The sequence below is a fragment of the Lithobates pipiens genome, unplaced genomic scaffold (assembly GCF_037356315.1).
Source record: "Lithobates pipiens isolate NorthernLeopardFrog02 unplaced genomic scaffold, aLitPip1_a1.2 Scaffold_75, whole genome shotgun sequence".
Taxonomy (NCBI): Eukaryota; Metazoa; Chordata; class Amphibia; order Anura; family Ranidae; genus Lithobates; species Lithobates pipiens.
The window spans coordinates 790,763-812,497 of record NW_027507898.1 but is presented as its reverse complement, the minus strand read 5'-3'; positions in this window follow the sequence as shown (position 1 = coordinate 812,497).

The following is a 21,735-nucleotide window of genomic DNA, read 5'->3' as shown; positions in this document are numbered from 1 at the left end:
AACAATGATCCATGGCTGTGGCCCTAATGGACGATGCTGTTTAGCATTTCTTGTTTAGTCTACCACCAGAAACTCTGGTGCCTCCGGCTGGTGATTCTGATTAGTTGGGCTAGACAAACTCTCTTCCACTGCATCAGGAAGCCTTGTTGGAAAACTGAGTTTCCAGTGAGCTCAGGGGATCATCTGGATACATGAAGCCATTGTCCAGAGAAGACTGATGCACTGGGATGCTGACATCACTGGTGCAGCCAATGTCTGTTAATACTTCTCCCTGATTTTTGGGAGTTTCTGAAGTGGTAAAGAAACTGTGGCCGCCTTAGTATTGAATTGGGCCCCTAGGTAGACCATATTCTGTTCAGGCTCCAGCTGGCTCTGGTAATGCCTGTCTCCCAACATAAATCTGGTATGACTGAAGGATCAGTACATGCTGGTAGGCATCCTGCAAGTCCACTGAACTCCTCCAGTCTCCTGGTTGAATAACCTGGATTATGGCATGGAGAGTCTCCATCTTGAGTCTCTCTATCCGAATAAATTGATTCAGCCTCTTGAGATAGTTCTGGAGGCTGCCATTTGAACAGCCAATAATGGCCTTGCGCCACTGTGGACTGAATCTGCCATTTTTTGGCAGTGGTCTTGCCAGTACTGGGTCACTTAGAGTGGTCTTGCCAGTACTGGGTCCAACTGCCTCCTGGACGGGCCTGGCATTAAAAGGGCTTCTGGGTAACTGAGGGATCCGCTGGGGCCTTAGCTCTCTGCGATCTTACAAAGGTTGCCTGTGTAGCCCTCCAGCCCCTTCTGGAGTCCTTGGATGGGTGAAAGTCTCCAAAATCCTGGTACCTGTTTGGCGCTCTTCTGCATGGTTGCCCCCTCTGGCATCTGAACCTTCGATCTTGGGGCAGAAATCCCAGTTTTCCTCCTGGAATCCTGGAGATGGCAGTTTTCAGTCTTTTGGCCAAACAGTGCCTTCCCATCTAAAAGCAGTTTACAGCAATTCTGCTTTGAGGATGGGCCAGCCGCCCAGAGTTGTAGCTGTGACAGAGCTGAGCATGGCTCTGGAGGACCATCGTATGATGTTTATAGCTGCCTCACCTGTGAAGTCCACTGAGAGTTTTATCTCATCAAGAGCCTTGGTGATTTTTTACTTTTGGCAGCTGGTTTTTGATCGCATACTCCAAGTTCTGCGCCCACACTTGCGCAGCGCTTGCTATGGATGTTATAGCAATGGCGGGCTTACAAGCACCACCTACCGTGAGGTAAACCTTTCTTAAGTCCATGTCAATGCATCTATCAAGGATATTGCAAAAGGAGAAAGAGTCTTCCATTTGATGTGTCACATTCTTGGCCAGTCTGGTGACTGCAGCATCCACCATTGGTGGGTTAGATAAAGGAGCCAAATCCTCCTTGAGTGGATATAACTTCTGGAACCTATTGGTTGTGGAGGATTTTCTCTCCCCCTTCTCCCATTCCTCCTGAAACAGGCCTCTTATTTCTGTCATAAGAGGAAAGGAAACCTGCTTCTTTAGGTTCCTCCTATGAAACCCAAAGGGTTGTTCCCCCTTGCAGCAGGCTCTGCTATTGCAGTGAAAAGCGATCTGTGCTTAAGTCACTTTTCAGAGGCATTTGATATTATCACGTAGAAGGGACAAGTGTCCCCGCTATGCAAATTTCAAAGAGTGATTTGCACGCAATGATGTAACTCGCTTGGGGAGGCCTATTCACTTACGGGCCGCACCTACGCGTGCAAAAAGAAGCCCCTGCTCCTTTTTAAGGGGCGACAAGCTTTGCACAATGTTTTTTAAAGGCGCATTCTCCTACGTGACAATCACAGCAGAATCGCATCGCATTTGAGGTGCCCTGAAAGGATAAAGGCACCTAATGCGTGTTGTGTAGCGATTGCCACACAATTTAAAATCAGATTGTATGGTGTGTGATAATAGTTTTTCTCCTTCTTTGGAGGAGGTTTTACTGCCTTAATGAATGGTGGTATCAGCACAAAATCAAAGCCTGAACCTTCAGGCTCCTCTGCCGAGGAGGCGATATCTTTTCCCTCTGCCTGGAAGGTTGGCTGTAACACCGGGTCTGAGGAATCAGCCTGCCTAATCCGCTGGGCTGGAGTCACCCTTGAAGTGCCTGGTACCCCTCTAGTTAGAGAGGGTTATATGGCTTGGTTCAGGACTGGTGCAGGGCCCACACCGTTGGTCCGCTTCTGTCCCTGGTTGTCCGAGATGACCGGAAAACTCTGCCAGGGAATGGGGGACTACTATCTTGAGCAAGGTTAACACCTGCTGACTCTCATACTCCTGGTCTCTGGCAAGCTGCCTGAAGCATTTGCTGCAAAGTAGCTTTCCTGGCATAGGGTCATTTGCCTTTTGGGCGCTAAGCCCTTTGGAGGAGCAGCGGTGTGCTCTCTCTTAAGCGTACATTTGAACCCTTTGTACTGGGGTCTTCCAGGACTGGAGGAGTCACTTTCTGCCCTGGAAAAATCCTGACGATCCAGGGGGCCCCTGGACCTCCTAGAGTAGTGTGTGTGTGTGTGTGTGTGCGCGTGTGCATGTGTCTGTGTCTGTGTCTGTGTGCGCGCGCATATGTGTCTGTATGCATGTATGTTACTTTTAATCCGGACACCCCCCCCCCCATTCCTGTACCATCAGAACTGCTTTTGTAGGGCTTGTTTGTGAAAGCAGCCAGGACTGCTGCTCCTCTGAAAAGCGATCTGTCCATGGATTGCTTTTCAGAGGAGCAGCATTTGACAGGCGGTTAAGAGGCATTATGTTGCCTCCTCACCACCTCTAATAAGCCTGTAAATGCAGCATCACTATACCGCAACTGTGCAATGCACACAGTTGCGGTGTAGTTGCAGTGCAGCCCCATTCAGCCTGGGTATACCTCCAGCTGCAGCCACAGCATGTGTACACCCCCAGCTGCTCCCTCTACAGCTAAAGGGGGGAGAAGTTGGGGTGGTAAAAACATCTTAACCATGTGGTTTTACTGCCCCTCAAACCTGACATGTGAACAAGCCCTTGGTTCACATCTGTGTGGCTGCGTGTAGGGCAGCCCATTCATTTCAATGGGCTTCCCTAACCACAAAAATCAAGGGAAAGAAGTCCTCGACCTTTTTTTTTTTTTTTTATTTGCACTTCACCAAAAGCACCCCACATTTTCCAATGTGTGAGGTACCATTGGGAATTAACAGTACCCCTAAAGAGCAGAACATTCATCTGTGTGTTGGGAACGAGCGTGACAAAGGCAAGAGAATTCTTGTTGGGTAGTGTAGTGCTCGGATGGACACACTTAGACCGAATTTTAATGGTTCAAAAAATGTCAGGCAAAATGGTCGGCCCTCACGCATGTTCACTTCATTAAATCTGGCCATCTTTGAAAAAAGTTTGGACACCCCTGTTGTAAATAGTGGATGCGTATGGATTATTTTTGAAGAATAATTATATTGTTTAGTGTCATGGTATTAATAATAAAAGGGGCTTGCTAAACCTTGTCCATGCGTTCGGAGAGGCTTTTGTTCTTTCATATGTTAAAATTCTAAGAGCTCTCCTCTCTGCAGTAATAAGGGCGGACTGGATGACTCTTCCCCATTTTTAATGGATATATATAATTTTTATCCAAAAATATATTAATGAAAAACATTTTTTGCATACAATACACAAACATCTCAAAACGTATAGTATAGGGTCCTTGTACAGAACCAGTTTCAGAACAAAAATCATTGTATGTACAAGGAAACACACAGCTATAAGCTGTAATCATAGAGAAGCAAAAAATAAACTTTGAACATCAAATGACAAATCTCACTCATCAAACATATGGGTAGACCCCCAGTGTATAGTCAAATTTTTTTATGTGGCTGATTTCTGATTGAAACTTTTCCATATGTACTGAAAAATAGTTTATGCTGTGGGTATTATTTTCAGTTGAGTGTACATAAGGCCCCTTTCATACTGGGGCGGGAGTGGCGTTGGCGGTAAAGCGGCGCTATTTTTAGCGCCGCTTTAACGTTGTTTTAGCAGCGGTATGCGGCCGCTAGCGGGCCGTTTTAACCCCCGCTATCGGCCAAAAAAGGGTTAAAACTGACCGCAAAGCACACAAAATTCCAACCGAAACGGTCAGATTGGATTATATTGTCGGAAAATCCGATCATGTGCGAGCTCTATCGGACTTTTTCCATCGGAAATTCAGACGGAAAAAATTTGAAAGTAGGATGTCAAATTTTCCGACAACAAAATCCCATCTGACTTTTTCCGATCATTTGTAGAGAATTCCGATCGGACAAAGTGCCACGCATGCTCAGATCAAAGTACGAGAGCAAAGCTATTGGCTACTAGGCTGAACGTAGTCCCATTCGAACGAACGAACGTCATCACGTTCCGATTGATCAAACTTTCCAACAACTTTGTCCAACCGTGTGTATGCAACACCAGTTTTGGACAAAATCCATTGGAAAAAATCTGACGGATTTTGTGGTCGGAATTTCCCACTGTGTGTACAAGGGCTTATATTAAACTCGCAAGGTCAGCCTGCTTGCCTAACAGACTAGTCAGATGACACTCTCAGAGACGACCAATCACTACTCCCCCCGTCCTCACCGTTTTTAATGAACATTTAGAGCCCTTTCACACTGACTGTCAGCCACGTTAGAAGTAAAGTGCCGCTAGTTTTAGCGACACTTTACCATAGTTGTAGTGGTGCTTTTCAGGCGCTAGAGGGACACTTTTAACCCCCGCTAGCAGCCAAAGAAAGGGTAAATAGCGCCCGAAAAGTGCCGCTGCTGAACAGCTTTGTAGGCGCTTTGGCAGCGCTGCTCATTCATTTCAATGGGCAGGAGCAGTGGAGGAGCAGTGTTTACACCACTCCTCCACCGCCCCAAAGATGCTGCTTGCGGGACTTTTTCTAACGTCCTGCAAGTGCACTGCCCCAGTGTGGAAGCACTCGGGCTCTCACACTGGGGCTGCAGACAAGGCATTTTTCAGGCGCTATTTTTAGCTCAAAAGCACCTGAAAAAGGCTCCAGTGTGAAAGGGGTCTTAAAAGTGCAAAAACGGGGGGCGTGGCCTGCACCGGAGCTTAATGGCAGCATAAGTCCGGAGCTCCGGAGACATGGTGGAAACAACGGCTTAACCCTACTGATAGACACCCCGTTTTGGCCCCTAAACCTGGCGTTCTACCTCGGGCACCGCTGAGGATCATGCCGAACAAGAGAAAAGGCTCGTCCAAGCCAAAACGCCTGATGGATGACTTTACCAGGCCGGGGCATGGAGGTAGGCAATATGGCGCTGACGCCACATCCACCCCTTCTCACACTCCTCGGTTTACTCAACTGAATGCTGACACCTCACCCTCCCTAGATGAACCGCAAGACAGCTCACACTCCCCACCTCCACACTCTCCCTCCGGAAGCCCGGTTAAGGCTAAGATGATAAAAAAAGCAAAGGAAGAGGCACCTCTGGGTGTAGAGATAACATACACTTTAATTATAAAAACATTTAATACAGGCAACTCACATTTTGGATGTGGTCTATGAGCATTCAGTCACTTTAAAAGCAGAGCATGGATGTGGTCATCTGATAGTCTGTCAAGCTGAGGCGCTGTAGCTGCTAGTGGCCAGGAAGTGGCACAGACACCGGCTGTGGAGTGCAGTTCAAAGCAGAGCGAAGTCTGGAGCGCCGGCGGAGAGAGAGATGACATCATGAGGTGGGTGCGACCGGTTTCGTGAGCGTACAGGCTGAGGTTGTTTGACAGCCGCGCACCTTCATCAAGCAAGTGGGACAACAACAAAGACTGATATATATAGGCCATGCACAGGAGGAGGGGGAGGAGGCACTTAAAATGCAGGTCCAGAGGATTACAAATCTTAGTTGCAAAAAAAAAAAAAAAAGGGTGTCAGCGAGAACATGAAATAAGATATAACTGGATTGGAAATGGAAGATGAACAAAACAAAAACAAATTAAAATAAATAAAATAATAAAGATGATGAATGTAAAAATAAAATTTAAAATAAAATAAATATAACCATGGTACGGAAAATAAATAAATAAATAAATTAAAAATGTTTTTTTTTTTAAATTCAAGACTCATGGGTAAATACAGAGACAGCAATAGATAAATGATATACACACTATATCGTAAATAAATTAAAGTTAAATCGATATGATATGGAGAAAAGGGAGGGAGAGAAAAGGAACAATATAAAAATAACTGGCATGAGGAATAAAAACTAGTTGTATAAAAATCATGTATTAAGAAGTTACTGCTGATGAAAAAATATAAATATGTATATAGGTCAAAAAATGTACACATATAAACATATATGTACATATACATGACCCTTTGGGTCATGGGAACCTCAACTTGTCCACTTACGAGTCCCCGGACCAAATAATAGGCTTGAACTTACCCCCAGCCTACTTGAGCAGCGTATAGCTGCACCCGGGTATATACCCCTTAGAACCACTTAGGTGTCGCTCTTCTGATGGCTCCCTGTTCTACAGTAACACGTTCACGGTATTACCCATCGGCAAGTACCCCTCTGCTTTTGTTCAACTTTTTATATTTTTATCTGTTTTGTTTGTTTTTTATTTACTTTGCCCTCACACAGTCTGGTGTCACAGTCGAACACGATCTGCCGCGAGATCTCTCTCCCACGAGATCCTATGAAGTTATGGGATGGAATCAACACCCTGCCTCTCGGACTAGACCTGCACTCACAGTGAGTAAATGTGATTTTCTTGTGGCAGGGGCACATTTACCTTTTTTGGAATGGGTATGTGTTATGCCGCTCACACTGAGACAACTACGCCAACATCCTCATAGCACACTATTGCTCCTATGGCTATAAACTTTTTATCAGTTAATGTTAATGGCCTCTACCACCCGGTGAAACGGAAATCTCTATGGGCTGAAGCCTTACAGAACAGGAGTGACGTCTTGTGCGCCCAGGAAACCCACTTTTGCGAAGCTTCGGCTCCACCATGCAGTAATAGGCAATATCCACATGTTTTTACAGCTAACTCCACATCCAAAACTAGAGGGGTGCTGACTGTGATTCGGGACACTGTTGCATTTACTTTACAAGAGGAACACAAGGACCCCAATGGTCGATTCCACATACTCATTTGTGACATTAACCAAATAACGTATACTATTGTCAACGTGTACGTCCCTAATTCACGACAGCTTAGTTTCTTCCTTAAGCTCATGAAAAGGATCAACAGTATTAGAAGGGGTCTCTTGATAATGTGTGGCGACTTTATTGTGGTGCCTGACCCCACGGTGGACTCCACAGCAAGGACGACCCGCACAAGTTTATCCTTACTTGAAACACTTTATGGGGAGAAGTTGTTCGATGTGTGTCGCTGTCTACACCCTGAAGGAAGGGACTACACGTTCTTCTCGGCGACACATCGAACTTACTCCAGGATCGACTTGTTCTTGGTAGACCAAAGGACTCTGTCTAGGATCATCTCTTCTGATATTAATGATATCACGTGGTCTGACCACGCTTCTATAAAATTTTCAATGACTGACACCTCCATGGTGGGCTCCACCCCGGTCTGGAGAGCTAATTCTTTTCTTATGCAACAACCGGAGTGTAGGCTGCGCATGGAGCAACTTTTGAAATACTTTTTTGCCTTAAATGAACCATCGGTGTGCAATCAGTTCACCTTGTGGAACTCCCACAATGCGTATATGAGGGGAATTCTTATCCAAATGGGGGCGAGGGCAAGAAGGCAGCAGCAGAAAAAGATCCATGACATCACATCTAAAATTAATGACCTAGAATTAAAAAATAAACACCAACCATCCCCCTCCAATTCTAAGATGTTAACCCAACTAAGATATGATCTCAGAACACTCTTATTGGAGGATTTTGAGAAACATACCAAACGACTTAAAATGAAATACTACGCACATGGAAATAGAGCAGGGAAACTGTTAGCACACCAAATTAAAGGGCATAGACACAAAACCAAAATCCCATTCCTCTTGCACCCCACCACTAAACTGAAAATGCAACATCCACAAGACATAGCAGACACATTTAGCCACTACTACAGCACCCTCTATAACCTTAAAAAAGACAGAGATACACCACAACCCACCACCGACATGATCAATTACTTTTTACTGAAAATCTCACTACCAACACTAACACCACAACAAATAGCATCCCTGAACGCACCGTTTACTACTGAAGAAATAAATGAAGCAATTGATACACTTCCAATTAACAAATCCCCAGGCCCGGATGGCTTTGTGGGGGAATATTACCGCATTTTTAAAGATATCTTAGCACCTTATCTGGGTAAAATTTTCAACAATGCGCTGCCTCTTCGTCCTTCCTCCCTGAAATGCTCGAAGCCTTAATCGTGACATTGCCGAAGCCAGGGAAAGACCCAAATGCACCTGCAAATTTTCTACCTATCTCCTTGTTGAACACCGATCTGAAATTATACGCTAAACTGATAGCAAACAGCCTGATAGACGTTCTGCCACTTCTAATAGACCCAGACCAGACTGGTTTCACTAGGGGGCGTCAAACTTCGGATGCCACCAGGCGACTGATGAACATTGTTCATCTGGCTGGGGCTGAGAGGAGGCCTTCTCTGCTGCTGGCATTGGACGCAAAGAAGGCCTTTGACCGGGTACATTGGGGCTACATGGAGATGGTCCTGCGGCGATATGGCTTTCAGAGATTTATTCTGCAGGCAATATTGGCCCTATACTCTACACCGTCTACCCGAGTGTACACCTCGGGCATTCTCTCCAAGCCGTTCCAAATTACTAATGGCACCCGTCAGGGGTGCCTGCTTTCCCCTTTAATTTTTAACCTCATATTGGAGCCCTTGGCCACCCTTATTAGAGGGCATCCTAACATTACTGGCTTCCATACCCATAAATCTGAACATATCATCAGCCTCTTTGCAGACGATATTATTCTAATGCTTACGAACCCTGAAACACGGTTTCCATATGCCTGGAGCAAAGATAGGGTCAAATACCTAGGGATCTTCCTGACTGCTTCAACTAGAGAACTCTTCTCGGCCAATTATATGCCTTTTCTTAATTCTCTGCCGTTGAATCTTCAGGATCTAGCGAAGGCTGAGCTGCTTTGGTCGGGGCATCTAGCAGCGTTTAAAATGGTGATCTTACCACAGATCATCTATCTATTCAGAGCATTACCCATCCCGATCCCCAACTCATACTTTATAAAAATGCAATCTATAATTAATAAATTCTTATGGAAAGGAAAGAAAGCAAGGTGGGCCTTTAAGAAATCAATAGCGGTAAGAAGATCCGGAGGAGTGGGTAATGTACTGATTAAAGATTACTACACGGCCTCGGTTCTTGCGCAACTGAGATCGTGGTTTCCAAATTCACCCAGAACGAAATGGCAGGAGCTGGAGGAATTTCAGCTTTCAGGCGCCAACACCTATAACTACTTAATGGCTAGTACTATTAAACGGATGCCTGATGTGTCCCTAGCCCCAGCAATCCGTGCGTCCTTACAGGCCTGGGAACTCCTACTTAATACCCCTCACACTAACACTCCCTTGTCCTCAATTCAGTTACCTCTTGCATGCCTATCAGAGATCATACCTGATCTTCAGGTGACGCATTGGGTCAGGAAGGGGATTAAGAATATCGCTGAACTACTCATAGGACCCTCTATGAAAATGTTCAGGTCGCTACAAATCGAATTTGACCTTAAAGACTCTGACCTCTATAGGTATACCAAAATACAACACTTTCTCAAAGATAACTCCCCTATCTCGATTCAGCTACCGTGGAGGATCTTCCTCTACTTAAATAATACAACCACTAACATTAAAGGAATTTCCCTGTTCTACAACTCATTAAACGGTAAATTATCGTTCACCAAAAGCTATAGTATTATGGCCTGGGAACGGGATTGGGGATCCCAATACTCATCAGACAAATGGCAACAGGCACTTCAATTCACGTACTCTGCCACCATGTGTATCAACTTATGGGAACTAACACAAAAAATACTCCTGAGGTGGTATTTAACCCCGTACAGAGTGTCCAAGTTTGATAACCAAACATCCCCGCTGTGTTGGAGGCAGTGTGGATGTGTAGGCACGCTCTTTCACATTTTGCGGGAATGCACTAGCATTCAAACACTCTGGGATAAAGTGTTCTATACGATTGAGAACATATTACAGATACAAATACCAAAACACCCTGGTATGGCCATTCTGTCACTTGACTTGGATACACTACCCAAAAGAGCAAGAGTAATAGCTACCCACATCTTACTGAGCACTAGGCTGGTGATCATGAGACATTGGAGGGATCATAATCCCCCTGATCTGGGAGAAATATTAGCTACCACTAATATTCATGCTACGTATGAAATTCTATTTGCCTCATCCCAAGGCAAATATCCGAGGGCACAAGAACAATGGAAACCGTGGACTGACTGGTACAGACTAGAGCAACACCCCTAAAAGGGCTTTTGACTACTTGAGTAATAGATGTGAATTAATTACAAACAACAGACACAAAAGACTGTGTACTTTTATTTAAATTTCTCTTTTTCTTTTTCTGTGTTTTTCTTTTATCTCTTGCTTTTGCAAATCTATATTGAATTTGGTTCAAATTACACTGTATTTGCCCCCACATTCAATACAAAGTTGAAGATACTGAAGGTTATCAGTGACAAGGTCCTCCACAACCAATAAAACGCTAATAGCAATCGGGGAGGTGGGAGGTCCTCTTGGCCCTACACAGTGTGGTCCCAGTTGGGGTGGTGGGTCGGGGGACGCCCAGTTCTTCCATTATATAAGCATTGATGGCGGGGGTAATATTATTATATTATTCTACCCTGATTGAAGTTCCACCAAGATTTGAACTGTATCAGATAGATCTAATATGGCCGTCTAGGCCGTTTGAGCGTGAACAAATGTTGTTTATTTGTTAAGAAACACTGTTTATACTCTGTCTATGGAAAAAACCTGTATATCTTTTATATACTTTAATAAAAATTGTATTGTTAAAAAAAAAAAGTGCAAAAACGTTTTGAAGACCCCTTGTATTACATTGATGGATAAGGGAGAACCTATATATTCTGGTGAGGTCAGGTGATCTCTGTTCTGTGCCACCTGGACAGCTGTCTGGGTGGACGTGTGTCCTGTGCCCCGTGCTGCTAGGCCAGAGATTGGGCCTATCCTGGGGGCAACTGGTTGCTAGGCTGTGTGATGGCCTATTCAGAGGTAGGAGAGCAGCACAGGGTTGGGATTGCGGCTTGCAGTCCAACCAGAAGTGACGGTTCTGCCGGCCGGAGAACCTGTCAGTGGTCGGAGGTAGAAGGGAAGCTGTCGCCACAAAGGGACCTACCACCTTTATTAGGGACCACAGTGAGTAACTGAAGTAAGTACTAGAGCAGCATTCTCACCAAACGGGCACGGTGGAGAATTGGGAAACTTCAGATGGTGATCAAGTCAGGTACCCAACCAGCGCAGGTGACGCTTGCAGAGCAGCCTTGTGAGTCAAGTCAGGGACCGATCCAGTTAACAGGGGTGAAGCTTGAGAGCTATCTGGAATGGCAATCTAGGGACCCAGCAGGGAAGCATGGGTGATGCTTGAGGGAGGTACCACCTCAAAGTAGGTGTTCCAGGGATTCAGAGTCAGTGTATCGGGGGGTCCAGTGAGAGACCAGGAGCTCAAGGGGCTGAAGAACTACAAGTAGAAGTTGTAGCGAAGCAAAGAGGACTGTAAAGATTTGTGTTAGGAACTGTTATCCCTTGTACACACGGTCGGACATTCCGACAACAAAATCCGTTGGATTTTGTCACACGGATTTTGTCCAAAACTTGTGTTGCATACACACGGTCGGACAAAGTTGTTGGAAAATCGTTTGGAACGTGATGACGTTCGTTCGTAAGGACGGGACTATGTTCAGGCTAGTAGCCAATAGCTTGGGTCTAGGAATTTGATCTGAGCATGCGTGGCACTTTGTCCGATCGGAATTCTCTACAAACGATCGGACAAAGTCCGATCGGATCATGTTGTCGGAAATTTTTATAGCTCAGCTCTAAAACTTTGTCGGTCGGATATTCCGACGGAAACAGTCCGATGCAGCCCAAACACGGTCAGATTATCCAACAACACGGTCCAATCGGACATTTTCCGTCGGAATGTCCGGCCGTGTGTACAAGGGCTAAGACTGTTGCCATAGGAGACAGCAATCCTGCATGTGCAGATGTGGCACCTTGCTGGGACCTTTCCCTGTACGGCTGTCCTCTTATTGAAGTCTCAGAGTCTGCCAAATGGAATTGCAACTTCTTAAGGGTGTCCTGGCCCTAACCCTCTTTCCCCCTCAAAGTATAAAAAGGACTGTTAAGAGAACTAATACCTCTTTTACATCCAAGACGTGCCTGGCGCCCAATAACTTTATCCACCTTGCACCCACTATGCCTCACAACCCACCACATACAGAAGGATGTCGGCTATTCTTGGCCCTGAAAGTTCTCATTAGACTGGACAAGGCCAGAGACCTTACTACATATGAGTGATTAGGATGCAGGCAGTTGCTTTCCATTGCTTTCAAATGGGCTGCCTCTCACAGGTATGAACTCATCCTTAGCTGACTTTGTTAATGTATTTAGGCCTAATTCACACCTATTCAGGTTGCAGTTTTCATATTCCAGGTGCATTTTGCATTTTTCAATGCACATTTTTGATCCATTGAAGTCTATGGAACCAAAAGCCAGAAAAAAGCCCCTGGGCCTTTCCATAAAATGCACAGATGTAAACTACATCCATAGGAAACAATGTTATATGGACAGTAGTGTGTTTCTGCAAAACTGAAATTGCACAAAGAAAATGTATAGGCGTGATCCAGGCCTAAAAGAAGAGCCCCAGGTTCCTTCAGAAAAAATAAGTCAGCAGCTGTAAATACTGTAGGGCACTTACCTGTCCAGGAATGCAGAGGTGTCCTGACCCAAGCCGATTTTTCAATCAGCTACCGGGTGCTGCTGCTGCCATCTCGATTAAAGTCTTGTAGAGTGGGAGAATTATTGCTTTATCCCTGGAGGTAATCCCCTTTGTAATGCATGCCAATATTCTGTTTGCTTTGTTAGCAGCAGCTTGGTATTGCATGCTCTTGCTGAGTCTATCATCTACTAGGACCCCCAGGGTCCTTTTCCATCCTAGATTCCCCCAGAGGTTCACCCCCTGGTTCACCCTATGTTGATGTGTTACATGACAAAGACTGTGTATGTATGATAAATACTGGTCACTGCATACAATAAAGAGGCACTTCATCCCCCTTCCCCCTCCCCCGAAGTTAATTTAGAAGTTTATTTTACCCTAGTGATCCAGGGTGCGATGGTGATGCTTGTCAAATGCCAGTGTGCCTTCTATGAATACCGCAATCAATGCAGCAGTTCGCTGGCCAATGCACTTAGGGTATGCATAGCCCAAACCTATGTTTCACTTCTGCAAAGTACTGAGGGTACTCCTGTCCGAGTATCTTCAGCTGTAGCAGCGGAGATTAGGGCGTACTTCTCTGACTTGTATGATATCAGGAAGGGATGGACTCCAGTTCAGTTGGCAACCCATAGTAAGAATATCAGATGTATCAAGAGCCCGTGGCCCCAGAGGCCTAATGGTAACTTCAAGGGTTAGGGAGAGCTGACATCCATCCTTGTAGAGTGGGTTACCAGGTATGGTGGGTGTGATGCAAGATGAAATGATGGGCACATGTCACTTTTTGAATGCGAGCATGAGATTTATTGTCTCTTAACAGAACTGTGAGAGAGAGGGTTAGGGGCCAGGACACCCTTGAGTAGATGCAATGGTAATTGCCAGACTCCGAGACTTCTATAGGCAGACAGCTATACAGTGTAAGGCCTCCAGCTGGATGAAACTTCTGTATAGGTAGGACCGCTGTCTCCTATGGCAACTAATCTTGCAACAGTCACTAACAGTAGTTGTACATAACTCTTTGTAACACAGAACAGCCCTTTTCTTATCTCACAGTATCCCACTGTAGTTATTCACTTACTGAACTCCTGGTCTCTCACTAGACTTCCGAATCCCCTGAGCTCTTCCACAGCTATCTCACTGTATACACCTCAGGCGTCACCCCCGCAATCCTGCTGGGTCCCTAGCTTGGCACTTGCATCCCTGGCTAGTGAGAAGTTTGCTCTGGTACTGGCTTCAGCTTACTCACAGTAGTCTCTGGTAACAAGGTAAATGGCCCCTTAGTGGCGACAGCTTCCCTTCTACCTCTGACCAAACTGGTTCCCCGTCTGGCTGAACCTTCGCAACTCAGTTGGACTCCAATCCTGCAGTCCCAACCCTGCGCTGCTTCTACTGCTCCTGGAAAGGCCTCAGGCAGCCTAGCAGCCAGGTGTCCCTGGGATAGGCCTCAGGCTCCTGGACTAGCAGTCCGGGGGGCGACATAAAACACATCCACCCAGACAGCCGTCTAGGTGGCACAGAACTTCACCCAAATAAATAGGCTCTCCCAGCAGGCCAAGGGACATAATTAAACCCTTGTCTGTTGGCTGAGACACCCCATCCATTCATGATCTGTCCTTGCTATGCCCTTGTATATCTAATGTCACTTAATGACAGAAGAGAGAAGTGCAACAATTCCAGAATTAGGAGGAAATCAGTGGATCTCCTAACAATTAGCCAGGACAATTACTACCTGGCAAACTAAATTTGTTATAAACCCTGCCTAAACACCAGGGTTCTACAAAGAGAACACTGTATCTCTTGCAATCAACATTACCCACCATTCAGCCTGAGGTGATTGAGGAATTAGAGAAACCTATCACGCCTGATGATTTTCTCCAGGCAATTAGGCAGACAAAACCAGGCAAGGTGCCTGGGCCAGGTGATTTCATCTTGGCCTACTATAAATGCTTCTAAGACAGACTGGAATCATATTTTGTAACAATCTCTCATGCAGCCTAACCAGATATGGTCAGAGTCTCTGGCAGGATATATTAGAGTTATCCCGAAGCAGGTGAAAGATGTCACACATTGCCCCAATTACAGACGCATATCTCTCCCTAATGTAAATCTCAAACTGTTCACCAAAATTTGGCAGGTCATCTGCCTCCAAACGATAATACACTTAGATCAGGTTGGCTTTATGCCCTGCAGAGAAGTAAGAGATGTAACAATTAGTGTACTCAATGTGATTCACTCCACCCTGTCAAAGGCAGAACCTGCTTTTATTCTATCCATGGATGCTGAGAAAGCCTTCAACCATCATTTTTATTTTGACGCTCGAGCCATTCCTTCGCCAGGTCAGGTCAGGTGAATCCAAACATCAGTGATATAATAATTGGCAATTACTGTCACAAAGTATCAGCTTATGCACTTACTTGTTCTTCCTTATTCACTATTTACTGTTCTCCCTAAGTCAACCTGATGTCACTGTCTCTAATCTGCTAGTGGAGTTTTGTCGGTATGGAAAACGTTCAAATTTTCAAATATCAAACATCTGAAGCATTAGCATATAAAATTATGACAAGGTCGTACCGAATGCCAGCTACATTACACCGAAGATACTGTTGTTGGCAAAGGTGTATTTTAGTTTTGTGCTACCCTAGGCAAGACTAAAATCCCACCCCTTCTTCTCAAGTGGCTGTCTGGGGTCTCTAGTGGCTGTGTGGGGCCTCCAGTGGTTATGCAGAGTCTTTAGTGGCTATGCGGGGTCTCTGGTGGCTGTGTGGGGTCTCTGGTGGCTGTGTGGGATCTCTGGTGGCTGTGCGGGGTCTCCGGTGGCTGCGTGGAATCTCTAGTGGCTATGCAGGGTCTTTGGTGGACTGTGGGGTAGTAACCCCCTGCTAGCCTGCCACAGCCCTCCCCCCCAAACCCCTCACTTGCCTGCCACAGTGCACCCCCCAACACCTTGTTTTCCCTGCGATAGATACACCCCTGGTTGTTGCCACTGTGCTGCTGAAGGGAGAGATATGCTACACATATTTTGGTCTTGCCCAGCCCTTCAGCCCTTCTGGAAGCGAGTGCATGCTATTATGCAAATATTTACGAAAACTCAGGTCCCCTACATGTGTGCTTTCTTTCTTCTACATCACTCCCCAATACAGGTGAAGGTATACAAGAAATCAGTGGTGCAACATTTGGTTAATGCATCAGTCCCTTCTCTCACACAATGGTTCCGTGAGGTTGAGGATATTCGCCATTTGGAGAGTCTGACCAGCCCCCTAAATGATAACGAAGAGAAAATGAATAGGACCTTGTCCTACTGCCCCATGGGTCTGACAGCTGTTATGGTCTTTGCTGACAGCTCCCCGAAATATTTTTAAAAACTCCCAAGGCACACCTGCAAAAATCTCGTGGCACACACAATTTGAGAATCACTGATGTAGAGACTAGCCATGTGTAGCAATGGGATATCGCATACCTAAAGATTAGCTTGACCGTCAGTTACAGACCATCAGGCACAGATTGGATAAGGAGCAGATTTGCCTACAGCCCACCTTCCCCTATTCCCTCCCTACTACATAGCCTTCCCCAATTCCTCCCTACCGTCTTATTTTTTTTAATTTTTCAATTTTTATTTTATATTTTTTGGACCTTGGTGTAGTCTTTTGACATGGAGCATTGGACTGGTAAAGTCCAGGGAAGTGGCCAACTCACTGATGTATAGGTGGATCACCTGCACTGTTTTCCAAGGTAGCTGGTGACCTGTATTGCCATCCTTCTGGCTGGACACATACTATATAAGTTTCTCACTTCATGCTCCTCTGTATGATGAGTAATAAGGTCCTCTTCTGTAAGAGAATGTATATTTACATTTTTGTTGCACCCAATTTAGGGTGGTTACTGTTGTATAATTTTTGCTTTTCCAAATCATGTTGGATCTTTTAGAATGTAAAGATAAAAAAGTAGCAAGGTCACTTGAAGTGCAACCATGGGCAGTAATAAAACTTGATTTACCAGATACACGAAACTATACTGCTGAAGTGCATTAATTGCAACTATCCAAGCCTAGACTGATTGGATATGCAATGTCTGTAAAATTGAAAAAAAGAGAAGGAATCAAAAGGGACCTGCAGGATGGTTGTGCTTGAGGGGCAGTCCTTGATCTTCTTCTGCCAGCTATCATTGGAGCCTTTTAAGAACTAGTTTTGAACTTACTGACAGTTTAAATAAACCAGCATGTTGTATGGTTGCAGTAAAGATGCAGTCAAGGTGCAGTATAGGTGTGGTACAGGTGCAGTTGTATTGCTATGGCTATTTTTGTGATTTTTGTAGCATAGATATATGAAATTTAGTGTTTGTTTTGTTAGTATTTTTGCTTTGTGCTGCTTCTTTTTTTTGCTTTAGTGCTGTGTTGCTTTGTGTCTTAGCCCTTGTACACACGGTCGGATATTCCGATGGACAATGTCCGATAGGACCGTGTTGTTGGATAATCCGACAGTGTGTGGGCTCCATCGGACTGTTTCCATCGGAGTATCCGACGGACCAAGTTTTCCAACTTGTCTATAAAATTTTCTGACAACATGCTCCGATTGGACTTTGTCCGATCATGTGTAGAGAATTCCGATCGGACAAAGTGCCACGCATGCTCAGATCACATTCCTAGACCAAAGCTATTGGCTACTAGCCTAAACGCAGTCCCGTCGTAACGAAATAACGTCATCACGTTAAGTACGATCGGATTTTCTGACAACTTTGTCCGACTGTGTGTATGCAACAGTTTCGGCACAAAAACTGACGGATTTGGTTGTCGAAATGTCCGACTGTGTGTACAAGGGCTAACAGCCATAACAATGGAATTTTAAAGTGTTGTCAATTAGAGAATCCAAGAGAAGTAATAAACATCCTTCTATTGCAGCAGTAAGAGGCAGACTCCATAGCGTGTGGAAAGGGACAATATCTTTAGCAGGGAGATGTTTTATGGGAAGTCATGGATAAATGTTTAGGCTGGAGAGACCCTAAAGTGATTGTAAGGGTAATTTTTTTAAACAAATATGTCATGCACACCTCCGCTGTGCAGCTCGTTTTGCACAGAGTGTCCCCGAACCTGCTCTTCTGGGGTCTGCCAGCAGCTCTAGCGGCTCCTCCCCACATCTGATAACCTTGTGGGCATGCTCCCAAGTCCAGAATTTGTGTTTATAGATACAGAATGCCAGACTTGGCCCCGCCCCCCAGCGCTCACGTCATTGGATTTGATTGACAGCAGTGGGAGCCAATGACTGTTCTGCTATCAATCTATCTAATCAAGAGCTGGGAAGCTCATGGAATAGGAGCCAGCGTGTCCCCACCGACTGAATGAAGGGGTTCAGGTAAGTAAAACAGGGGAGCTAGGGGGCCAGTGACTGCCTTTACAACCCCTTTAAGGACTTTCTCTGATAAGCATAATTGCACAGTAAATGACGTATTTAGCTAATCCACTTTGTCCTGTCAAAGTAAGAACAGTTGCGATCCACAGTTCTATGCAAGGTCAAGGGAATTAAAACTACTTTAAAAATTCTAGTTCCTTAGCTCACTGAGTATTCAAATTAGGAGTTCTTGCATTTACATGCTTCTTCTGCATATATAGCCCAGAAACTATTGAAATCAGAAAAGGACCAGTAACTACTGTAGCATTTTCAGAATATCAGCATGAATGGCAGCAATTGCAACCTCAGTACAGATAAAAATGATCTGATTTATATTGCATTTGCTATGGCCTTACCTGTTGGATAATGGTATATGGATATCTTGTCTACATTTGTCTTGCATGACATACAGATTAGTGGCAGGGAAATGGTTAATGGTCATTTGTATTCTGTCACTCTGTCCCAATTTCTCAGTTAATCATCCTTAATCGGCTTTGTACTGTGACATCCCAGCAGTCAGGATAGAACTTAACCCTTGCATGATCTGGACTACCAGAATGCTTACGTACTAAAAGCAGAAGAGTCTGTTTCCAGATCTCATAGATATTGAGACATTATTAGAATGGCTTCAAACAGTTAGCCTTATCTTTAATTAATGAAAAAGCATAGGCTGCCTTTCATTTTCCAGCCTCCAGTAATGAGACATACTGTATCTGCTATATTGCCTCCTAAATGTTCCTTGTTCAGAGAGGTCTTGCTCTTCTGGAGTCGAATTGCTCTGTCCCTTTCTTCCTTAATTCTCTATTCTCTTTTTTCGCAAAACCATTTTAATCTACCAGTTGTATTCTACTGCCTTAAAGTGGTTGTAAACCCTTACAACACACTTTCACCTACAGGTAAGCCTAGATTAAGGCTTACCTGTAGGTGCTGTAAATATCTCCTAAACCTACATGGTTTAGGAGACATTTACAATTCCGCTTACGAGGATTCCTTCTGCGCATGCGCCAATGTATTCGGCACATGAGCACTATAGAAGGGTCACGGCATGCCGTTTTCATTAAAGGACATGCCGTGACTGGCAGCTCCCGTGCACACGTGACTCCGGCCAGTCATAAAGCCGGAGTCCGTGACCCCGGAAGGAAGATGGGGGCTTCCAGCCGGTGAGGAAATCAGGGACATCGCTGGCTCCTGTGTAAGGTAAATGACACATAATGGGGTACTATGCGATGCATAGTAGCCCATTATGCTTTGCCTTTGCAGGGAAACAAAGAGGAAGTAAACCCATCAGGGTTTACTTCCTCTTTAAACCCATTCATCCAAGCTTTACATAATTGCAGCTGTGAAGTTTTTTGTTGAAAACCCACATTAAAATGGAATAAACCCCCAAAAAAAATTGTAATACTTAGTTTTCATCTGATGATATGCTGTGTCACTTATTTGGTACACTGGTCCTATTTCGGTCTTGATTAGGACAATCCTGTTTTTTATACATGTGATCTGGCCAGTAACACACCTTCTGTATTAGAGTGCCCCCACTTTGGATGAAAGAGCACAAGGGGCACATTTGGACACCAGCTGAAGTGTTAGATGTACTAGCAGATTTAGATAAACTAACAAATTGAAGCCAAACTTTATAATTATAAGCAGTTAAAACAAACATTTTTGTTTTTCTTTTGGGATAAAGGTTTACATAAATAAATAAAATATAACTATTGTAAACACCCCTGTCAATGGTAAATGGTTTGTCACAACCCTGTAACTGCTACACCTACAGGAGAACTGTGCTGTTGTAAAGAAACAGACTTACTGTCCAGATTACTAGATGCAAATAAGGGAAGGAAAGCCTAAAAAAGAAACCTAATATAGCCATCATATCTTAAGAACTGATAAGCAGCAATATATAATAGTTTGCTTTTCGGTTTAATACAGCTTTAATACATTTTTCAAGGTACCTATAACTGGGTTGAAGGTTATGAGTAGAGCATTGTTGTGTGTTCTTCGTTGTACACATTTGTACTGCAAGGTGTCAGAAAATTGGAAATTTTATGTGGGCATGTCAGTGGCAGAACTATCAGAGTTGCAAAGGTCGCATTTGCAAACAGGCCCTGGTGTCTCGCCACTGTTGGGGGACCCCAGCGGGGTTTCTTTTCACAGGACTCTGAGCTGAGAGCGTCTCTCTCATACAGCTCAGAGCCTACACTAACAGTTCCACCTACCTCTGCCCTCGCACAGATGAGAGAGGAGAGAGACAGTCTGCTCCTTCTCCTCCGTCCCCGTCCTCCTGTGTGTGCACCATGGAAATTGTGAAGCTAAGCAGCTCACACATCGTGCATTGCACACGCAGGAGGAGAGGGGTGGGAGGAGAAGGAGAAGATTTCCTCTCTCCTCTCTCATCTGTGTGAGAGAGAAGGGAGGGGGGACTGTCAGTGCAGGCTCTGAGCTGTATGAGAGAGACGATATCAGCTCAGCTAAGCTCAGCTAAGAAGCATTTTGCACCCTAGGCAAGACCAGCTACTTGCGCAAAGGAAAAAAAATAAGATTTTCTCTTACTGTCAGTTTTTAGATAAATCAAAATTTCAAAATATATGTGTAGCTGCTGGTACCTTCTTGCAGTATGCCTTGGGTTTTGCCAATGTTTCCCCACAATCCAGTGGGCAATATTTGTCCATACTATAATAAATATGTACATGATGCCATAATACTGTACACAGGGAATTTTGAATATGATTGCTGCAGTTGCAGACTGTGTATAATATACTGCCTGTTTGTCTACAGCTTGAGCAAGGCAGCAATTATTACAGGCCACACGGTCTGTTACACACACGTATACTGTACCTTCTCTTTTCTTTTTTTCTCTTCTCAGCTCCAGAGTGAGCCTCCACAGTTCTCACCGTGTGGGACAGCCGGGGACTGCACGAGCTCTTCTGCTCTGTTGTGGGTGGGACCGGAGGAGGGAATGACATTATGTTGAGGCAGGCTGCGTGCCGTGCCTGCACTCAGCACATCATTGGCCATAGTGCCAGCCAGACTGCAGCTTAATTATAATTGCAATAGGGATTGGTGGGGTCTGGCAGGCGGCAGTGTCAGCACCAATCCAATTTGTGCACAGACAGTGCTGCCCGGACAGACCGCGAGGCCTACACACTGCACCGCAGCAATACACAGTGAGTGAAACTCACAGAGTGAGCACACAGGACACAGCAATATTCCAATGGAGCCGCGGCTGCCACCGGGCCCAGTGAACTGACATGATGATCCATCTGTGCTGGCCTGCACCCCTTCCAGCTAGGCAGCAGTGCACCCCTAGGCGGCAGTGCACCCTGGCGGCTGTCTAGTTTGCCTAGTGAGAGCGCCAGTCCTACCAAGGAGGCACTGTTAGGCTGCACTGAAG